Source organism: Rhinolophus hipposideros (genome assembly GCF_964194185.1).
Source record: "Rhinolophus hipposideros genome assembly, chromosome: 24".
Taxonomy (NCBI): Eukaryota; Metazoa; Chordata; class Mammalia; order Chiroptera; family Rhinolophidae; genus Rhinolophus; species Rhinolophus hipposideros.
Window position 1 is genome coordinate 1,073,723 of NC_138070.1, and position 20,244 is coordinate 1,093,966.

At 52.2% G+C, this 20,244-nt stretch overlaps 1 protein-coding gene across 5 annotated transcripts in view; it reads left to right on the forward strand.

The window, feature by feature from the left end:
* RIMBP2 (RIMS binding protein 2) overlaps positions 1-20,244 on the forward strand; it is a 144,275-nt gene that overhangs the window by 28,742 nt on the left and 95,289 nt on the right. For 4 of the 5 annotated variants that reach the window (XM_081036378.1, XM_081036375.1, XM_081036368.1 and 1 more), the window contains exon 2: positions 11,618-11,748. The gene's annotated coding sequence lies outside the window, so the exon portion shown is untranslated. Of the gene's footprint in view, positions 1-7,591; positions 8,347-11,617; positions 11,749-20,244 lie in introns of those variants that run through there. The other variant, XM_081036377.1, reaches the window with a different exon arrangement.

The following is a 20,244-nucleotide window of genomic DNA, read 5'->3' on the forward strand; positions in this document are numbered from 1 at the left end:
TGGCAGCTGCTGTTGGGGGCGTGGGGTTGCAAGTTGCCCAGGCAAACGTATCCCACCCAACTCATCTTGGATATTTGTCGTGTAGAGCTTGAGTCTTATTTTGCTAGGATATTGAGAAAATGTAGTGTAAAGAGGTTTATTGGATTTGGGGGGAATGTTAGATGGTTTTTATTTTCTTCTTCCGGCTTATCTACTTTCTTTTTGTAAACAATGACTACGTGATGTGTGTCATGCTAAAAGATAAGATGATTCCATCACACCCATTCTTATATTTTAAGACAAACGTATTATAAAAGGGGGATTTTGGGGTCAAAAGGTCGACATGTTTTAAGGCATTTGGTGGACAGTGCCAGGCTGCCTTTCCCATTAGCAGTGAACAAAATGTGCTTTTTCTCTTACCTTGAAAGCCTTGAGGAAATTTTTTTCACTTGTTGTTATTTATTATAGAAAAGTTAACAATGAAAATGTGTAAAAACTAAGGAAATAATAATTAGCGATGTATGCTATACGCTCAGTGATACTCGAAGCCGGGATTTTGGTGATGGCTGTTAGTGTGTGTGTCCCCCGAGAAGCACATCGGCTAATGCTGCCCCTTAGGCCAGCAGGTGGGCAGTGTGTGCTCCTGGGAAGCCCTGGATTTCAGTGGATGTTGGCATGTCCTGGCTGGGGTGCCCGGTCCTGCTTGTGACCGAAGAGTGAGGAGAGTGAGTGACCATCAATAGGTCATTTCACCTCGGCGCCTGTTTTTTCATGTTCTTGCATAGATGACCTATAAGGCTCTTCACAGCCGTAGCGTGGTATGATTTTGTGTTTTAAATAAGGTGCCCCCTTTCGTGACAATGTCATGACAATGCTCGTTTCCAGCTCAGACTTGTAACTTCCTCATGGCCATTGCTGTGTGAGTTGCTTCAGCCTTCTCAGATTTCAACTCGGGAGAAACGTGAAGTGTTGCTCGCTGATCGTGGTGGTTTCTTTTTTGCGTGAAAAGCTTGGGAGTACACACAACACTATTCAGGAATGTGAAAGAACTCTGATGGTAGGGCAAGGAGGACCAACATGGGCAGGCTTCGGTTCAGATTTCTGTTGTTTGGGAATCTTTGCGTTAAAAGAAAATGCATCTCAAAGGGGCTTGTGTTAAAAGGGGGTGTGCAGACACAAGGAACTTGAAAGCCAGGCATCAGGAAAGCATCAGGCCCGGGTGGGCCCAGAGACCGTAACGTGCTGAGGTAGGACTGCATTCTCTTCCCGCTCTGTGCTGCCTGTGGGCTAACGCTGGCCCCTCTGGCAGTCGTGAAGGCCTCCTAACATCTCCCCAGGCTCCGTGCTTCTCATCCAGTTCCCAGGAAGAGCATGACTTTCCCAAACTTACAGTTCCCTTTGGACCGGCTTAGGTCACAGGTTCACGGCTGTAGGTAAGAACATGGAATGTGCTGATGGGTTTTCTTAGCCTGTTTGAGCTGCTCTCACAAAATACCACACAGACGGAGTGGCACATAATCAACAGACATGCATTCTCACCGCTCTGGAGGCTGGAATTCCACAATCACGGGGAGTACGTCCACGGGGAAGTAAGTATTCCAGCCTGGCTGATTTCAGGCTCCTGCTGATTTAACGACGGCTCCCCACGTTCCTGAAGGTCTGACCCCTGGGGTGGTGGCCGCTGGCTCAAGCACACTGCTGGGTGTTGCTGTAACTTTGGCTGTGACTGGTTCACTGGCCGTGTGACGGTACCGATGGCCCACAGCGCTCAGAAACCTGAACTAAGTGGGACCTAAAGGTGCTTCGCCTTGGGCCTCCTGTGGCCTTTTCTTCCTAGAGGAGGATGTCAGGGGTGTTTGGGTCTGTCCCCTGGCTTTGCTGGTGTCATTAGCTGGCCATGCCAGCTCTGAAGCATGACTGTTTAGGGCCATCTGCTTTGAAATCTCTTCCCCAATTCCTGTGCTTCGTGCTCAGTTGTTAGGTTTAGACGCAGATGTAGTGCCTTGTGCAAACCCATTTGCGTTTTGTTAACGGCTCCTTACGCTGTTTTAATCCACTCGGTGCACACAGATTCTTTTCAGTGGTTAATCTTCCTAGACTGGATAATGACCAAGGCCACCAGTAGAGCCCGAATCGATGGCAGTTACATCTTAAATGCAGCATGCATCTCAGGGCTGGGTTTTACTACCCTCTTGACCAAGGTTACACACGTGTTTTAATAGATTAAAAGCTAAGAGTGCTGAGAAAGCTAATTTATCCAAGACCCTCGTGAGGAAATGGTGTGTTTCCTCACACCACCTTCTAGGTCTGCTAGTCTCGTAGCAAGGAGGTTTTTGAGCAAATATGAGGCCCTCAACATGTAGACTGCCCTCCGCTTCCTTTCCTTTGTCTTAAAGCAGGAGGTAACACACCCCTCGACCCCACAGTCCAGCTTTTCTAGCAGGGAGAGGTGGAATCTGTAGTCAGGAGGACAGTGTTTTGGGAGAGTGGTTGTGGGCTCTGGTTCCTACCTCAGGGCCTTTGCACATGCTGTGCCCTCTGCCTGGGACTCTCTCCTTCTCCACGTCTCAGCAAGGCCAGCTCCTTCTCAACACTGCAGCTTTCCTTGCAGGACACCTCCTCAGAGAGGCCCACCCTGACCGTACTGGCTGCAACCGCTCCCCGTCAGCCATCCCACTCCTGCTTTCACGCTTTCTGATTCTATTTTCTTCTGAGTGCTTATCGTGAGCTGTAATTGTCTCGTTTGTTGTCTCTTCGTTACTGGAAGGGGCTCCCTTGTGGGGGCCATTGTCTTTATTTCTCTCTTGTTCGTTGGTGTATCTGTGCAGGAGGCTTTCAGTACATTCGAATGGATGAGTGAATGAATGAATGGAGAGCAGAAGTGCCCCACTTCCATCCAGGGTGTCCTGGCGAGCTTTCTTCCCCCATTTGTGGGGTTCAGATTTCTCCTCTGTAAGATGCGGGCCTGCCCTTGACCTAGTGATTCCTGTAGAAACCTGTTTTCTTCCTCCTGCTTTGATAATCCTGGTCTCCCAGAAGGCTTTCTCATTCTGTTGCATTTGCTGCAGATTCTGGGACCATTCCCACTGGGCGCCGTCTCCGGCCTCCAGTCTGCTCCCGTGGCCGCCTGTGCGGCTGGCCTCTTCCTGAAGTCAAGTGCGTGGCCTGTGTGATGGGCCAGGGGAGTGTGAGCACCCCCAGGTCCATGGTGAGCACTGTCCATGTGCTTCGTGTGCTGGAGAGCTCAGGTGGGAGCTTCACTCTAGTGACCCGCGGGTGGCCATTTGGGGGAGGACCTCCTTCTAAGGACTGTTGGCCAGCCCATAGCCCGGACCCTGCAGGTGTTGTCAGAGGCGGAGAATCAGAGGCTCGGAGAATTGGGGATTGTAAGGTGGACCTAGTCCAAGACTCGAACCCAAAGCCAGGGTCAGCTGAGGCATGTAGATGTGGGCAGGCAGGTGACTCATTCTCCAGTGCTCGCCCAGCAGGCTCAGCCCCTTCCCTCCCCAGGAGTCCAGGACCAACACCTTTACAGTTTGTTTTTGTGTCATGCTCCAGTTAGTTCCCAGGCGCTAATGAGGCCTCTTAGCACGCGGCTGATTAGAAGTGTTGATTACCACGTGGGAGAGGGGCAGGGGCTGGAGCCCTCATCCTCCCACAGGCTGGGGTGACGTTAGGCTGCACGTCAGCGAAGTCATCTGTCAAATGGAATCGTCCTCCAGCCCCCGAGTGCGGGTCAGGTGGCGTGATCGGGCTAATTACTTAGCTGCTGTCTCCGAAATGCCAAACAACAGAGTAGGAGTCAGGACTGTTGGAGCCTGCTGTAATCTTGTAATTATGATGTCGTATCCGAGAGTGGCTCAGAAAAAGCCACTGCTGCAGCATGACAGGGACTGGTTATAATTGGTTCAGACGGTGGCAAGACGGAGGCTGTCGCCCCCTCCCCACCGCCTGCCCCCTGCCCCCATGGACAGAAACAGTTCTGAGCACTGGGAGGGCTGCCTGTTGACGTAACTTAGCTCGTCGTCCCATCTGTGCTTTGTAACATTCCTGGCAGTTTTTCTAGTTTGAAAGGTTCCAGTTCAATATTCCCAAAGGTCCACTTAGTAGAGGTTGGTGTTTCTCACATCAAAGAAGAGAATGATTTTAACTTGCAAACCCTGGCATCAGGAGTGGTGACCCTTTCCCCCTTGGTCTGTACCCGTTGTCTGACGAGGGGCTGCTCACTTTTGGGGGGAGGGCCAGCCAGCCCAAGTTCAAGTCCCACCCGGTCATCTCCCGAGCTGTGTGACCGCAAGGTGACGCCTTCCAATGCCTTGGTGTCTTAACCTGTAACACACAGGTCATCACAGAACCTCCCTCAGGGTCTTTCGAGGCTTCGGTGAGACGCTGTACGTGAGAGGCTTGGGCTCCACGAGACCTCGCAATGTTCGCAGCCACTGTTAACACCGGTAATTAACGTGAAAGCAGAACTCCGAGTTCCTGAAATAACCTTATTGTAGAAGAAAACACTACACTGAACTTCGGTTTGAAAACAAAGATGTGATTGGGCTGAAGAGCAGCTCCTCTGTGATAGAGGGTTCCACACACAGCTGTTCCGGGGCTCCCAGCCAGAGCAGAGTTAGTTTTCATGTAAGATGATTAGCTGGTGAAGTTGGTAACCGCGTTTAATGAAATGCATGGTGTTGCGGTGCACGCCGTCCCGGAGGTGGCCCCTTCCTGTCATTCCCGGAGCCTTTTTTCTTGTGCAACAGTGGTCCCTTTGGGTGGCGGTTCCTCCCCATCTTTCTTCGTGGCTGGATTGGCCGAGGTGGAGAGTAACGTAGTGTGGAATCCACTGTGTGCCTGGTGCAGTGTGTGGAAGGTAGACTTAATCATTCAAGGCTTTGGGGACCGTCACAAGGGTGCCCTCAGGGCCATGGGTCCCGGGACAGAGACGGGGTGCTGAGGGTGCCTTGCTCACCGGGCGTTCCACAGTGACCCGGTGTCTTCCGGGCTCACTCATCCCTGGAGAGGCAGCCTGAGCACTCCTGTGGGAGGGCTTATCTCGGCGTTCAGTTTTCCCTTGCTCGTGTTCCGCCTGTCACCTGCGGGCAGGTGTCACTGGGGATAGTTTGGAGCACTTGTGAGCCAGGCCTCATCTGAGGACGGGGTACGGCAGTGAGGTCGTCCCAAGTCTTGCCCTCGGAGAGTGTGCGTCCTGCCTGGGCACGTGGGCAAGAGGGGGAAACACACCCACCCCAGTGGTGCAGCAGCTCGTCATGTGCCAAAGGGCAGCAGTGAACGGGGGGCGGTGCTTTTGGGGTTGCTTTACAAAAGTAATGGGCTTTTAAGAAAAGAGTGCCTTTAGGTTTACGGCCAAGTGGATGCAAATGTGCGGTTGCCCCATTCTCCGTGCCCCTGACCCCCCAGCTCCCGTAACTCACGCCGTGAGTCAGTGTGGCGCACTTGTGACATCAATGCAGTAGGAAGTGCGGGCCGGAGTCTCCGTGGCGGTTCACTGTGGGTGTGGTGCGTTCTCTGGGTTGGACAGGTGTACAAAGATGAGGATCCACCTTTATGGTGTCACCCAGACTGGTTTCACTGCCCTAAACGCCCTCGGAGCTCCACTTCCTCCTCCCACACTCCCCCAGCTCCTGACAACCACTGACCTTTCACTGTCCCCATAGTCCTGCCTTTTCCAGAATGTCATAGAGTTGGAATCACAGTGTGCGGCCTTCTCAGATTGGCTTCTCTCTCTTAGTAACGTGCATTCCAGTTTTCCCCATGTCTCTTCATGACTTGGTAGCTTGTTTTAGCTTAGTGCTGAATGGTATTAATATTCCGTTGTCTGGCCAGCCCACAGTTTGTTTATCCATCACCCATCAGAGGACGCTGTGGCTGCCGGTGAGGGTGCTGTTAGCCGATGCCAGCCCGTGGAGAGTCCCAACAGGCAGCTTCAATGTGTGGGTCCGGGGAGGCCCTGGGGACATCAGGAGGGTGAGGCACTGGGCGTGTCTCTGCGTTTGCACATGACTAACTCACAGGTTGTCACCAAGTATCATCTGTAGCAAATAGATACTGGGTACATCTGTCCCAAGGCAGTGGGGTGGGGCTCGGGGCATAATAACCTGTGTCATTAATTTTGGTTACTACCAAAGCTGATTTTCTCTACTATCCATCCAGGGCCAAAATATTGACCAAATCGACCAACTGACTTTAAGGAAATCTTAATTAAAGTTAATAGAGCTGATATGAGCCAGGTTGTGGCAACTCGCAGTCTTTCTTCCCTTTCTCACGAGCTGTACACTAAGTGATCCCAGGTAGGTCGGAAGGTGGCCGGGCAGACAGCAACAGGACCGTGAACACGGCTTACTCAGGGACATTCCCACTGAGCTGCTGGGGGCCAGACCTTTGCCACCCTGCCATTCGTCAGGACTGGTTCTGCTCAAGTCCTGTGACGCCTCCTCTCCTAGCAGCCAGTGCGGGATGACAATGACAGACCTCCATCTTCATTAATTTCAGGGTTCTTCACATGGGGCCTGAAGCTTCTACTCTGATTATGTCACTCTCATTGCGTTACCCCACAGAACAATTGTGTTGTACTACTTTCGCTTTAGTGGGACCGCTTCTTGAACTCTCTAATTTTATAACGTATTACGCCAAAATATTGTGGTTTCTCCAGTGTAATGTGCCGTTTTAGTCATTCATTCTTTTATTCAACAAGTGCTTTTTGAGCATTTACTATGTTCCAGATACTGGTGGGGAGTAAGATGAACAAGGGCTGTTCTCAGAGGCCGTACTTCTAATGGCACAGCTAAAAATGTTTGTTGGGGGTGGTGGGGAGTAGACGCTGTGTGCTTTAGGTGGTTGGAGACGGCCTCTAACCAGACGGCGAGGTGATGAGGACAGGAAGGCGAGGGCTGGGTGAAGAGGGGAAGAGTCGCTTCAGCAGGACATCTCAGTGAGCCATCCAATGTCTGCATGGAATGGAATTGTTTATTTAAGCCACTGTGGCCGCTTTCCCACTTCTGCTCCCTCAGCCTGGTCGTGGAGTGAGGACACTGTGACCAGAGTTACAGCTGGCACTCCACAGACACAGAGCATGAGTGGGACAGAGACCTGTCATTGTCAGCTGCTGACCCTTGAGGGCTCTTTGTTACTGCGGCGTAACCTGGCCCATCCTGACGGATACGTATTTCAGGGCCACACTGAAGTTGAAGAGGTCACTCCTTTGGTATTTCAACAGCTCTTTGAATAGTTACTGTGGCCGGGCGTTCTGTGGGGGGCTCAGAATGCTGCACAGAGCAGGGTCGGCATGGTCTGGATGCTCATGGAGCTTTCGGTCTTGGGGGACAGGGGTAAGGGGGGCACGGGCCCGCCTGGGAGTGGGTTTCCACAGCCGTCACCAGCATCCTGTGTGGTACGAGCAGAGAACATGGTCTGTGGGCTGCCTTTGGGGTGGGTTGTGCCAAGTGGAGAACAACAGGAAAATCAGGTCAGGATTCACTGGAAATGGCAGTTCTGAGGGCTGAGTCCCAGCTCCGTGGGGAAGGAGGGGCGTAGAGAAGGGGCTCGTAGAGGGCGTGGGAGGGAGGAGGGCTTCATGTGGCTGAAACAGAGAAATCCGGTTTTGAATCCTCAAGGACAAGTGACCAGGAGGCCCGAGCATGGCAGGAACGGAGTGGAGATGGACCTCTTCTAGTATGTTCTCTGGGGACCAGAGGGCTTTGGCTTCACCACCTGATTTGGTTCCTTTCAGCCCTAAGTGTCAGGCCATTCTCTGGATCCTGTGACTTCTTAATTAATGCCATCAGCTGGGGGTGCTGGAGACCCCGCCGCTGACAAGCACGATCCACGTACACCGGTGATGCTGGCTACTTTGTCCTGCAGTTTCCTTGCCGATTCTCAAGAATTTCCATCTTCTCTGTCGCTGGTGCTCACACTTTCTTCAACAAATCAGGGAGCACTTCCTGCCTCCCTGCTTCTTCTCCCAAGGGTATGGTCCTGGCCGTAATTCCCACGAGAATGTGAGTGGGGTGGCGAGATTCAGAGGGCGAGAGCGTGGCTGAGGAAGAGAAGGCCGTGCCTTGTCACGCTGCGCATTGTCCAAACACAGGTTTCGCCAGTGGCTCTGGAGCCGTGTCCCTTATCTGCGTGACTCATGATGACAGCTGTGCCTTGTGCCGAGCAGTTCCCGTTTGGGGATTGAATTACCATCCTATTCAGCTGACACAAAGCAGTTCCTGGCCAGCTGGGGCCGTCCATGAATAAGTAAATAGTCTTCCCGAAGCTCTGCATGGGCCTCGGTGGGGATAGAAGGCTGGTGCTGTGTGAGTGGCCCGGGCTGGCCCGTCTGATCCAGCAGAATGCCCATCCCAGCAGCTTGTAAGTACCCGCCGTGGAGCTGGGGACAGTCTGCCGGGTCAGGGAGGTGTGGCCCAGGCACACAGGCTGGGGAGCCGACCTCTGGGTGCCACTGGCTCGAGGGGGGACCGGGAGACAGCACGCTTTGTTGGGCAGCCGTGGAGTTTGCGAGCGGTCCTGGCGTCACAGCCTTTGGATCTTGGTTGTGCTGCTGTCACTGTGGCTGCCCAGACCAGTGAGCTCAGGAAGGGTCCTTGGCACCGAGGGCCGTTCACGGGTAGGCTGTGCGGAGGGCACTCCCAGTACGAAATTGCTCGGGACGAAAGGCCACAGGTTAACCTGCACGCAGGCAGGGGGTCCAGCCCCGCATTTGTCCTCTGCATTGTACCCCTCGGAAGGCTCTGTCCCAAGTGAAACAATTTGGCCGCGCTCAGTTGGCATCCCAGAAAGAACTGCTGTTAAAAGCAGCACGGCTTCAGAGTCGTGATGTCTCCAGTGGGAGGTTTTACTCTGCGCTTCGTGTTCGATTTGGGGCAGCATTTGCCAATTCTGTAAGCCTGGTCAGTGAGGCCACGTTTAACGTCATAAAGGTTTTCAATGAATAGAAGTAGATGCTGACGATAATTGTAGCATTTTTGTTTCCTCCAAGGCCGATATTGGTGGAGATAATACACGTGACGATGTCAGGAGACTCATGCTGGCTCTAAGACCAGTGGGTTCTTTCTCATTTTGCCTGTGTGGGGAGAATCTCGTAGGAAGTAGTTAGGTGGAGTCTGGTCCTGCCTGATACTGAGTAGCAAGGATTGGCTCTCCCCTCAGGCAGAACAATTAATTTTGTGCGCGGCGATGAACCTGTTTGCAGGGCAGAGCAGGTGGGGAGTGTTATGTGGCTCGGCATTGGATGGCTGCATATAAAATGGACATCAATACATCATTGCTGCCAGATCTGCCCGAACAGCTCCGTGAATTAACCCTTTGTCTGAAGTGATAGCTGAGCCCCACGGTCAGATCTACTGTGGCGTCGTGAGAGTTGGTTAAGCACGTCCCCACAAAGGCCTCGTCTCTCTGGACCCCTTTGGAAGTAGTAATAGTCACCCCGCATGTATAACACCGCATATAGAGTATATAGTATATAACACCCCGCATAGGGAGTAGTTTTCCATGCCTTGTAATCATTAACTAGCTCCCCGGGCAGCCTGGTGGGGTGGAAAGCTCTGAGGTCCGTTTAGCCCCGTCGGTGAGTGGCCAGGGACGGGGCCCAGAGCCCAGGGTGGAAGATGCTTGAAGAAGGACAGACTCAGAGCCAGAAAGACGAGGGGAACACAAGGTGAATTGACTCGTTCTGTGCAGCCAGCAGCGAAATCACTGAATGCATTGAGAGGCTGGGAAGTATGTCCCACCTAAAATGTGTTTCACAGAATAGGGAAATATTTGCATAACTAGTAAGTTATCATGGTTTTCTGTTTTCTTATTTTTACGGCATCCTTAACTGTTTGTCTGAGAGGACAGGATTCCTTAGAAGGACAATGTCAACACACAGGCAGTGCTTCTGCTGGGCTGGCTTCTTCTGGAAGTCTCTTTGCTTCAGTTCACTTTCCATTCGGCCCGCCTGTTGTGTGGAGAGACCTCTCCATGCCTTTCATTGCTTCCAGCAGGCATTCCCACCTGGCTAGCTGGACTGATGGGGTAACGTCAGGATTTTAGGAGGTGTATAGATTAAAAAAATGATGTTATTTGATAGCTGTTTGTTTCATGTAATTTAGAGGAAAGAAGCATATTGAGTAAGTTAGTGTGACCGGATAAGGTTCCCTTTGAAACTTCGGGGAGTTTCCAAAGTACACATAAGCTTGCCTTTTGAGCGCCAACTCTGTTCTTAAGTTTAAAGTACATACACATAATGAAAAACATCAACAGTATGATAAAACCCACCATCTCTTGTCTTCTTTCCATTGTCCCTTGAACCTACCTGTAAGCCTTCTAGTGGTTTCTTCTTTAAGTTACCTCAGTAATCCTAAGCGATATGCCCGCACTGCTCTTTCTGACTTATCAGTGTCCTAAGTCGAGAACAGCCCTTCCTGTTACGTAGATGGGGCTGTCAGGCGGGGCCGTCTGGTACGGGGAGTGCCCACCGGCCTGCGTGTGCATGGCGCCTGGGCAGGGGTCTCTGCTGACCGACTCCTCTGTGTCAGTGGGAGCTTCACTGCGGCGAGCTCCCCCTGCTTCCTTGGGGTCCTGAGCTCTGTCATGAACTGTCTCAGGAAATGAACCCCCATCTCCTGTCTAGACATCTTCCCCTCACATCACCTTTGCACATCGTTCTAAATCTTATTAAAGTCTAGCTTGAATTAAAATTGTGTGCGGAGGCTCTGGCCTCCTGTCAGACTGTGTGTCCTGGAAGGACTCGCTCTCATTTCTGTTTGGCTTCAGCCACTGCCAGGAGCTTCGCAGGACTCAGCAAATGTTTGCTGTATTGAAATAAGTTGGATTTTGGTCCTGCAGACTGTTCCTGAACTCCACGTTTCACGCTGACTCCTGATGTGCTGTTTGCTCTCCCACTAGCCCCTGCTGCCTCCGTGGACACTGGCACTCCGGTGAAACCTCTAGCAGTTCCTCTCACCATCTGATTCTGTGATTCCAGGAGGTTTAACAACATTTCATTAACAATAAGAGAGGAATAAAAGAACTTCTGATATCTTCATTGCTTATGTCAACTTGAAGTTCTCCTGAAATCTGGGAGTTTCTGTCTGTAAATATTTGCTGGCAAGATGGGAATTCCCTGAGAGTTGGCCCCTGCAGCACGCTGCTCCGGGTGATTTCACCTGTAGTAACATGTCTCCGGTGCCCTGGCTGGCAGCCATGTTTATGCCGCTAAGGTTGTGTACAGAGCAAGCTGGGTGTTGACTAGTGGCTGCCGTTCTGTCCCTCGTTCTCATCAGCCAGGCCATTTGCAGACAGACAAAGAGAGATCATTAGCCCTCCAGGCAGTTTCTCCTGGGACATTAAGGGACATGGAATTCTACTCACAGAGTCAGGAGAGCTTTGTGTTGGGTGTGTGTGTGTGTCTGCTTTGTTCTACACCAGGAAGTTTGGTTGAAGGGAAAGAGCCGTCAGGCTGGGACCATGACGTGAGTGACAGCTCTGTCACTCAGCCCCCAGTACTGTGAGCTGGAACATGGTAGCATATTGCCTGATTTTCCCTGTGTCTTAGGTGTGGAGGAAGGTGAGAGGGGCAGAAAAGCCAACTTTACAGGCTGTTCTTTTGTGACCAAAGATCGTATGCTTCCTCCTACAGTTTAGAAACCACCCATCACACCTGAAGCCTGTGGGTCCAGAAGACACATTTGGCAGATCCAACATTTGGCAGACCCACCTGGGAGTTTCCCCTTCCTGTCCTGAGACCAGGAACCCAGCTGTGGAACTTAGGTAAGTTGTTCTTTCTTCCTTCCGTCCATTCCGTCACTGTTTAATGGTCTATTCAAGACGTGTTGCTCAAGTGCCAACTGTATGTCAGTTAGCTGGGGGGACAGCCCGGTGGCCAAAGCAGGTGCTGTCTGTACCCTCCGGGAGACAGCAGTGCTGTGGGGCAAAGCAGAGCAAAGGCCCCGAGGCAGGACGGAGTGTGATGCATGAGAAGTGGTTGTCTGGCCACAGGCGTGGGGCGGGGGGTGGGCTGCTCATGCAGGACCTCACAGGCAGTACTAGCGTCTCGATTTTAAATCTTAAGAGCCAAGGCCAGCCAGTAGTGACAGGTTTTCAGTATGAGAGTGACATGATCAAATTTGCCTTCTGAAATGATCACACCGAATTCTGAGTGGATGGCAGTGAGGAGAACGGGGAGCCACTGTGTCCAGATGAGTGGCAGAGGTGGCTAGGGCAGGGTGTCAGTGACGGAAGAGGGGGCATCGGAGAGATTCCAGAGGAACTGGGGCCGTTGGACCTGTCAGTCATCGTGGGAACTGGGGTGGGAGATGGTGACGAGAGATGACAAGCGTGGCTTTCAGGTTCGGGCGAGGACGATATAGTGCAGGGGGGCGCCAGTACCTGTGACAGGAAAGGTTGAACGAGAATCTGATTTGGGGGAAGATTCTGATTCAGTTTTGCACAGAAACTCTGTTTTGAGAAAAGTGTGTAGGTACAGAGTCCAGGAGAGAAATCCAGGCAGGGCGCTCGCTCATCCCTTTCCGTGGCGTTTGGTCTGAGGCTCCTGTGTGGACGCTGACCCGGTGGGGCGTTCGTTCTCTCAGCCCATGTGATCATGACATGATGGTAGGTAGTAAGGACCATAGCCGCTTCTTTCTGCCTGGCAGGGGGCTGGCCAGGCACTGGTTGCCAGTGAGACATTTAGAGCATGAAGCAGAATGAGAACCAGCTAGACCTTTGGTGCTTCTGTCTGGCCTTGGCATTGGGGGTTGCTCCTGATAGAAAACAAATGGGACTAAGTCTCATACTCCAGTAAGCATACTGGTGGGGTGGTGATCATGGACGTGGTGATGATGGTGCTGCTGATGGTGGTGGTGGTGGTGGTGGTGATGGTGATGATGGTGATGATGGTGATGATGGTGATGGTGGTGGTGATGGTGATGGTGGTGATGGTGATGGTGATGGTGATGATGGTGGTGATGGTGGTGATGGTGATGGTGGTGATGGTGATGGTGATGATGGTGGTGATGGTGATGGTGGTGGGGGTGATGGTGATGGTGATGGTGATGGTGGTGGTGATGGTGGTGATGGTGGTGGTGATGGTGATGGTGATGGTGGTGATGATAGTGATGGTGATGGTGGTGGTGGTGGTGATTATGATGGTGGTGATGGTGGTGATGGTGGTGATGGTGATGGTGATGGTGATGATGGTGGTGATGGTGGTGGTGGTGGTGGTGGTGATGGTGATGATGATGGTGGTGATGATGGTGGTGATGGTGATGGTGATGATGGTGATGATGGTGGTGATGGTGATGGTGGTGGTGGTGATGGTGCTGATGGTGCTGATGGTGATGATGGTGATGGTGGTGATGGTGATGATGGTGATGATGGTGATGGTGATGGTGATGATGGTGGTGATGGTGGTGATGGTGATGGTGGTGGTGGTGATGGTGATGGTGGTGGTGGTGATGGTGATGGTGATGATGGTGGTGATGGTGGTGATGGTGATGATGGTGGTGATGGTGAAGGTGGTGGTGGGTATGGTGATGATGGTGATGGTGGTGATGGTGATGGTGGTGGTGGTGATGGTGATGGTGATGATGGTGGTGATGGTGATGGTGATGATGGTGATGGTGATGGTGGTGGTGGTGATGGTGATGGTGGTGGTGGTGATGGTGATGATGGTGCTGATGGTGATGATGGTGATGATGGTGGTGATGGTGATGATGATGGTGGTGATGGTGGTGGTGATGATGGTGATGGTGATGGTGGTGGTGGTGGTGATTATGGTGGTGGTGATGGTGGTGGTGGTGGTGGTGGTGGTGGTGATGGTGGTGGTGGTGGTGATTATGATGGTGGTGATGGTGATGATGGTGATGGTGGTGGTGATGATGATGGTGGTGATGGTGATGATGATGGGGTTGCTGAGGGTGATGGGAGGAGTGGCCCCAGCGAGTATGTGTTCAGCAGACTGAAATTTACACTCAGTCTTGTGATTTCTGTTTTATGGGTTCATCTTCTTCTATGTGTGAAACTCAGCTCTTTCCAATATAGGATATACATTTGGTAACCATTCGTTTCCCATCATTATAGAGTAAAAAAAAAAAATCATCATTTAATTAGTAAAGGCAGGCTCCTTGCAGGGGGACACGCCTCAAAAATATTCCCAAACCTTTATTTTTGATCATTTTCAACATCACAGTAGCAGTTTCTCCAATGGATGTCATTTATAAGCAGATGTTTATTTGCATGCCCTTATCACGTGTCATGAGGAACGCTTGTGAACTGGATGGATCTCACTGATGATGCTGGTAGTTATTTGCATGTAAGTTTTCCCGGTTCATTCATTCTACACGGCCTGGGGAGACAGAAGGCAACATTCTCTGGTGCTAACAGGCAGGTTATTTCGAGAGCGGGTTATGGATGCTTCTTATTTCCCTTGTTCGGGGGTTGAAAGCTGCTGAGACAAGGGCTAGGCCTGTGTGCGAATCTTTCCTATCTGGAACGCGCTGATCTTTTTTTTTTTTTTTTTGATAGCTTGTTGGCTGCTTGCAATTGCAGATGCTTCTTTAAGTTACTGCATTTGAATTTAGCTCTTGCTCTCACTTTGGAAGGGAGTGGTGGTGTTTGGGTTATTTCACCATGAAGGGAAAGCAATTAGAAAACAGATCCTCACGACCTACAGAAGCGGATCCCATCCAGTGAGTCTCAGACTCAGAGGTGGCTCTCTGAGAGGCCCTTCAGCCTGAAGAAGCTAAAACTGCCTCCAACACAGCCCCACTCATGGTCGCGGAGGTCTGAGCTCGCGGAGGGCAACATTTTACCCCCAGATCTGTAATGACCACTGTTCTCAGTATGGTCGTCTCCATCCAAGCAGTCTCTGGAGCCCTCTGTGCACATACGACAGTGAGCTGTTTATTCACAGAGCTGAGCCAGAGGTGTGTCACGGGCAGCACTTGCTCAGAGGTCGTGGGAACATCTGTAAAGTATTTTGCTCGTCAGACCTCGAGGGCAGCCGACGCTCAGTGACGTCGCGTGTCACAGAGGTGTGTCAGGTTAGCGTGCCCTGGTGGCTTTCCCCTTCCTGACCCCACTGGCTGCTAACCCCACTCACTGTTCACATTTTGGTGTTTCTTCTCAGAATTTCTAGACCTTTCCCGCGTGTGTGCAAACACACGTGCAGCACAGTTTTGCTGTGTTAGGAAACAGAGGCCCCTCCAGAAATGGGGTGTGTGCATGTGTGCGCGTGCACGTGCTCTCTGTGTCCAGGCACATGCAGACCCTGTGCAAGAGCGTTTCAAATTCTTTTTTCATTACTCGGACAGTAAATTGATTTTAGGTTGGTGCAAAAGTAATTGCAGTTTAACATGTTAAAAATAATTGCAATTACTTTTGCACCCACTTAACATATTTGATTTGTAAAACCTCAAGTGTCTTTGAATCTCTTCCCTCCACCAGCTGAGCAGTGCCATGAGTTTGGTCCTTCTGGACCTTTGTCTGCATATTTATGTGGGTGCGTGCACATGCGTGTAGGTAGTCTGACATCCTGACTTAATCCATCATGGGTGCTCAGTCAATATTTGCTGGTGCCAGGAATCATTGGACTGGAAGCAAGGGGACCTCCCAGTATCCGGGTACGTGGGCCACACCATCTGCTCTTTCGGTGCCCTCTTCGATAAGTCGTGTGCCCCCGCCCTGGGGTTGGCAGGCAGGAAGTGTTCACTCAGTGCCCTGAGCTCCTGGCGCTGAGATGCTTACATCCAAGCCGTGAGCAGGCTCGCAGAGGGAGAGAGTTTGTCTTCTCAGTCTCTGTGGGCAATTTTCTGTCAGCCTGCTGAAGGCTTTGCCTTAATCCACCAACCAATCCAGTATTTCCAGAGTGTTCTACAGGTAACAAAAGAGACAGACACAGTCAACAAAACCCAGATATGGTCACGTTTGCTGGAGAAAATTAGAACTATTTGTTAGAAACAGTTATAACGAGCGCTCTAACCAATGGTGTCAGGCTAGTGATATGAGTTTCCTTTCTCAGTTTCTTTATATCCATGGAACACATACACTTATCTAGGAAAAGGGGGAGGTTAGTAGTTGGTACCCAGACGTGACAGAACTGTGATGTCTGGGGAACCCCAGCCCCAGTGACCTCAGGGCTGTGCCCGGTGAGCTGCAGGCGGTGCTGTGGTCTGGGGCCAAACCCTAGACGGTGGTCAGGCCCCTCCCGGGCTCCAGGCTCCCTTCTGGTCAGGGCCTCAGGACACACTGTCCCGGCCGAACGATGTTTGTGCAGAAATGTCTAGTGACAGTGGTCCTTAATGTCATTACCTTTCACGACTAACGTGATTATGTATTTTAAGTTGCCTTTTTTAAAGCAGACAAATCAGGCTGGAACAGGCTCTGTGGGTGCCGACTGCAGGCACGCAGCTGTCAGTGCTGTCCTGGGCTTGTCGGGAAACACACGGGAGCTGGGCAGTTGTCTCTGCTTCAGGCTGGTGCTCAGTGACTCTCGTGTGCGGCCGGCCAGCGTGGAGGCAGGGAGAGGGCCGGTGAGTTTGGCTGCAGCTGCGGAGTGCCGTGAAGCTCCGACCTCAGCACTGCCACGAGGGTCGCGAGAACACCTGCTTCACGTTGGTCTCTGGGCAGAGCCGTTGGCTTTTGCTCCTTTTGTTCTGTGGGGTAGATGCCCGAGGCTGCTGGTACGGCTGTATTCTAGAAAGGTCTTTGGGCTTGGTGCCCTGTGCCAGCATTGTGTCAGGGCTCTCTAGCTTGCCCATAACAGAAAACCAGCTCAAACCGGCTCATGCAGAACTGAGAGGGAGTTCACTGACTGGTGTCGTTGCAGAGTCACTAGCTTCAGGAAGGGCTTGATCCAGGAGCTCAGCCCAGTCACGTTCCTCTGTGTTGGCTTCCGTTTTTGCTGGAGAGCCTTAATCATGCAATTAGAGTTCATGGGCCTGGTGCTGTTTCCCCATTGTCTCGACACACCTACAGTTAGGCTCAACTAAGGCAGGCAGAGCTCTGCACTCTCGCTGCGTGGGCTCCACACCTTTCCCTCATGGAAAGGCGCCACTCGGAGTCTGCACCTCACACTCACCTTTCAGAAGCCCCTCTTCCTGAAGCCTTGTGGTCAGGATCAGGAGTTCTTAGTGTCATCTAAGGTTGTAGCTTCCCAGGAGGCTGGTGTGAAGGGCACACTGAGGGTGCCCCACTGCGAGAGCATTGGCCCCCCTAGAGCACTGTGCGCACCCCCCGCCCCCCATGCGCTGGGCGCTCGCAGGCCTCTCTCCAGCGGACCTCAGGCTGCTGCTCGCAGGGGCCCCGCCTCACTGCACAGCCCCCACTCGCAGGTGTCTCTGTGCTCACTGGCTGCACAGGGTGGCCCACCTGGGTCACTTCGAGGTCTGCTCGGGACTGAATTGTGTCCCCACAAGGGGCTGGAGTCCTAACCCCAGGACCTCAGAAGGTGACTGTATTTGGAGGGAGGGGCTATCTAGAAGCAGTCAAGTTAAACCGAGATCGTTAGGGTGGGTCCTTGTCCAATATGACTGGTGTCCCTACGAAAACGAGGAAATGTGGGTCCAGAGCTGGCCAGGCACCAGGGAGAACGCATGTGCAGCTGGAGGCAGAGATGGGGGGTCGAGGGGGTGACCCACGAGTGGAGGGACGCCAGGGATGGGGCTGCGAGCCGCAGAAGCCGGGGAGGGGCCTGGAATGGCTCCTCTCACGTCCCTTCACAACTGCTGCTGCCGGATCCAGGAGCCCTCCCTCTCCCTTTTCCTGATGAGTCACTGAGTCGTGGGCACACCCCAGTGAGTCGCTGCCGTGAGTGGGGTCATCAGCGCCTGCAGGAGCCTGCTGGGGTGACAGTGCCGGCCCGTGGGGCCCGTGTTCACTCATGGGCACAGAGGCCAATGACAGGGGGCTTTGTGCAGGGCCAGCTCTTTCCCTACGCTGTCCAGTCTGTCACCGTGTCCAGCCAGGGCTTGTCCGTGTCCCCAGTTAGTAACCAGGCAACAGAGCTGGTGCCGCTGGCAGATGCTGTCGTCCAGTTGCCTGTACAGGAGGAAGGCTTTGAATGTGGAGAGATTGATAAGGAACGTCACCACAGGTGGAGCTTAATTTTTAACCTGTGGCCTTGGACTGTGTCTGGTTCCCATGACGACGTGGCTTTGTTAGATTAGGGATGCATGCCATTCAGTCACCAAGGAAAGAAGTGCTCATGCGTTTCCTGGTTCACAGTTAGATGTCCCAGAACCGTGGCGTTCTAAACTCTGCTTGAGTCATTTTCCTCGATTTACTGTAGGCAACTGAGATGCGTGAGCACTGCTCTGTAATCTGGGGGCGTTAGGTTCCTTTGCCTTGGAGGGTCTGTTTCCCCAGGAACTCGGATGCCAATAACGACGCGGTCCCTGCGGGCAGCTTTGCTTCAGCCAGGACGAGATGGGGGAACTGACACTCCTGGTCGTGACCACTGGTTCTGTGACGCGGTTTCCCCGGTGATGGCACTCCACGCCACCCGCAGCCTCGCTTGTCCGTCTGCTGGGGTCTGCATGCGCCCTGGGACCTACCTTCATGAGGGCCCACACGTGGCCTTGTTTGTTCAGCTTCCCAGAGACCTAGGACGTCTCTCTGACAGGAGTAAGCGCTGTGTGGGCTGAATGAAAGACTGCATGAATACATGAGTGAATGAATACTAATCTGCTGGAAAAATACCTTTTTCCCCCCAGTTTTGCCAATTTGGTGCCATAATTTGAAGGTAACTTCCCACAAAGTAATTAAAAAACAAAACAAACAGAAAACATAGAAACTTCATTAACAAGAAGCTGTTAACTTCTGACTTTTAGACAAAGACCTGTCATCTCTGATGAAAGTCTGGGGTGGAGGTTTAACTGCGTGTGAGCGCTCTCTCTCTCTCTTTCTCTCAGGCTCTCTCTCTCTCTCTCTCTCTCTCTCTCTCTCTGTCTCACACACACACACACACACACACACACACACACGCACACACGCACACACGCACACGCCCTCCCTCCCTCTGTTTCCCAAAGGGCCGTGTCTTGCTTTATTAGCAAGATCACTAAACAACTGGATGTGATTGAAACATCGCTTCTCCATCCTTTCGCGAGCAGTCTTCCATTGCTATATGCTGCTGGAGTTTTCAAGGTCATTTACATTACAAAGCTAGAAACCCAGTTGTCATCTCAGCGCTTTGGAAGGAAGCATTTTGCCTGAACTTCTTTCTGCAGTTCCGTCAGCCTCTGGGAAGTTTGTTCAGATGTGGCCACACTTTATGCAAAGCTGCAAAGCCCCCGGAGACAGGAAGTACCAGGTACAAGGGGCTCAAGGGTGTTGAGGTGGTAGAGGGGCGCCTTCCCCGCCGCTGAGCAGATCCCAGCAGGACATTGTAGGGGAGGGGGCGACCTAGGAATGAGGCCCACCGGCTCTGTGTCTTTGCGGAGAGGAGACCATAGGTGGCTCGAGCTGCTGGTCACTGTGCCTGGAAACCTGCCCTGCTCTGGGGAGACCATCGTACCCTCATGAGATCTGTAACTTGGGAAGCCCCTTACCCATCTTAGTTCTGATGCCTTTGTTAGAAGTGATAGAAAGCCCATTCAAATTGGCTTAAATAAGAAAGACTATTTTGGAGGGGCTGAAGGGAGGGAGGCTGAGATGTAATGCATCCGTGAGATCACCGACACATCCAGCTGGTTTCTCTTTCCTTCTGTCTTCTGAAGTGTGGGCTTTGCTCTCAGACTTACTTTCTCAGTATGAGAGTTGCGAGGTGGTAGCTAAAATGGGTTTTTTGTCCCCTCGGAACGTACATTCCAATCCTAACCCCGCGTACCTGTGAGTACACCCGTATTCAAACGGAGTCCTTGCTGACGTAGAGACGTAGAGACGTAGGTTAAGACGGGGTCCTCCTGGGTGGGGGTGGGTCCTAAATGCAGTGCCTGACACCCTGAGGAGAAGCGTGTGAGGACAGACACAGTACCTTTCTCTGTTTGAACGGGTGGTATGGAGAAGGGGGACTTGGGGTTCAGAGGATGGTGTCTTGTTACTGAGCAGGAGACTCTGTCTGACTTAAATAAAGCAGGGTGATTACTGCGGGCAGGGCTTCAGGCATGGCTGGGTCTAGAGGGTGAGGTGAGGTCATCAGGACTTAGTCTCTTTCCGTTTGTCCACCCGCCTTTCTCCTGGGCCAGCTTTATGTCAGAGGCTCTTTCCATGTGGTGGCCAGCAGCTCATGGCGAGCCTTCTCTTCCTAGTAACTTGGGGGGCGGGCAG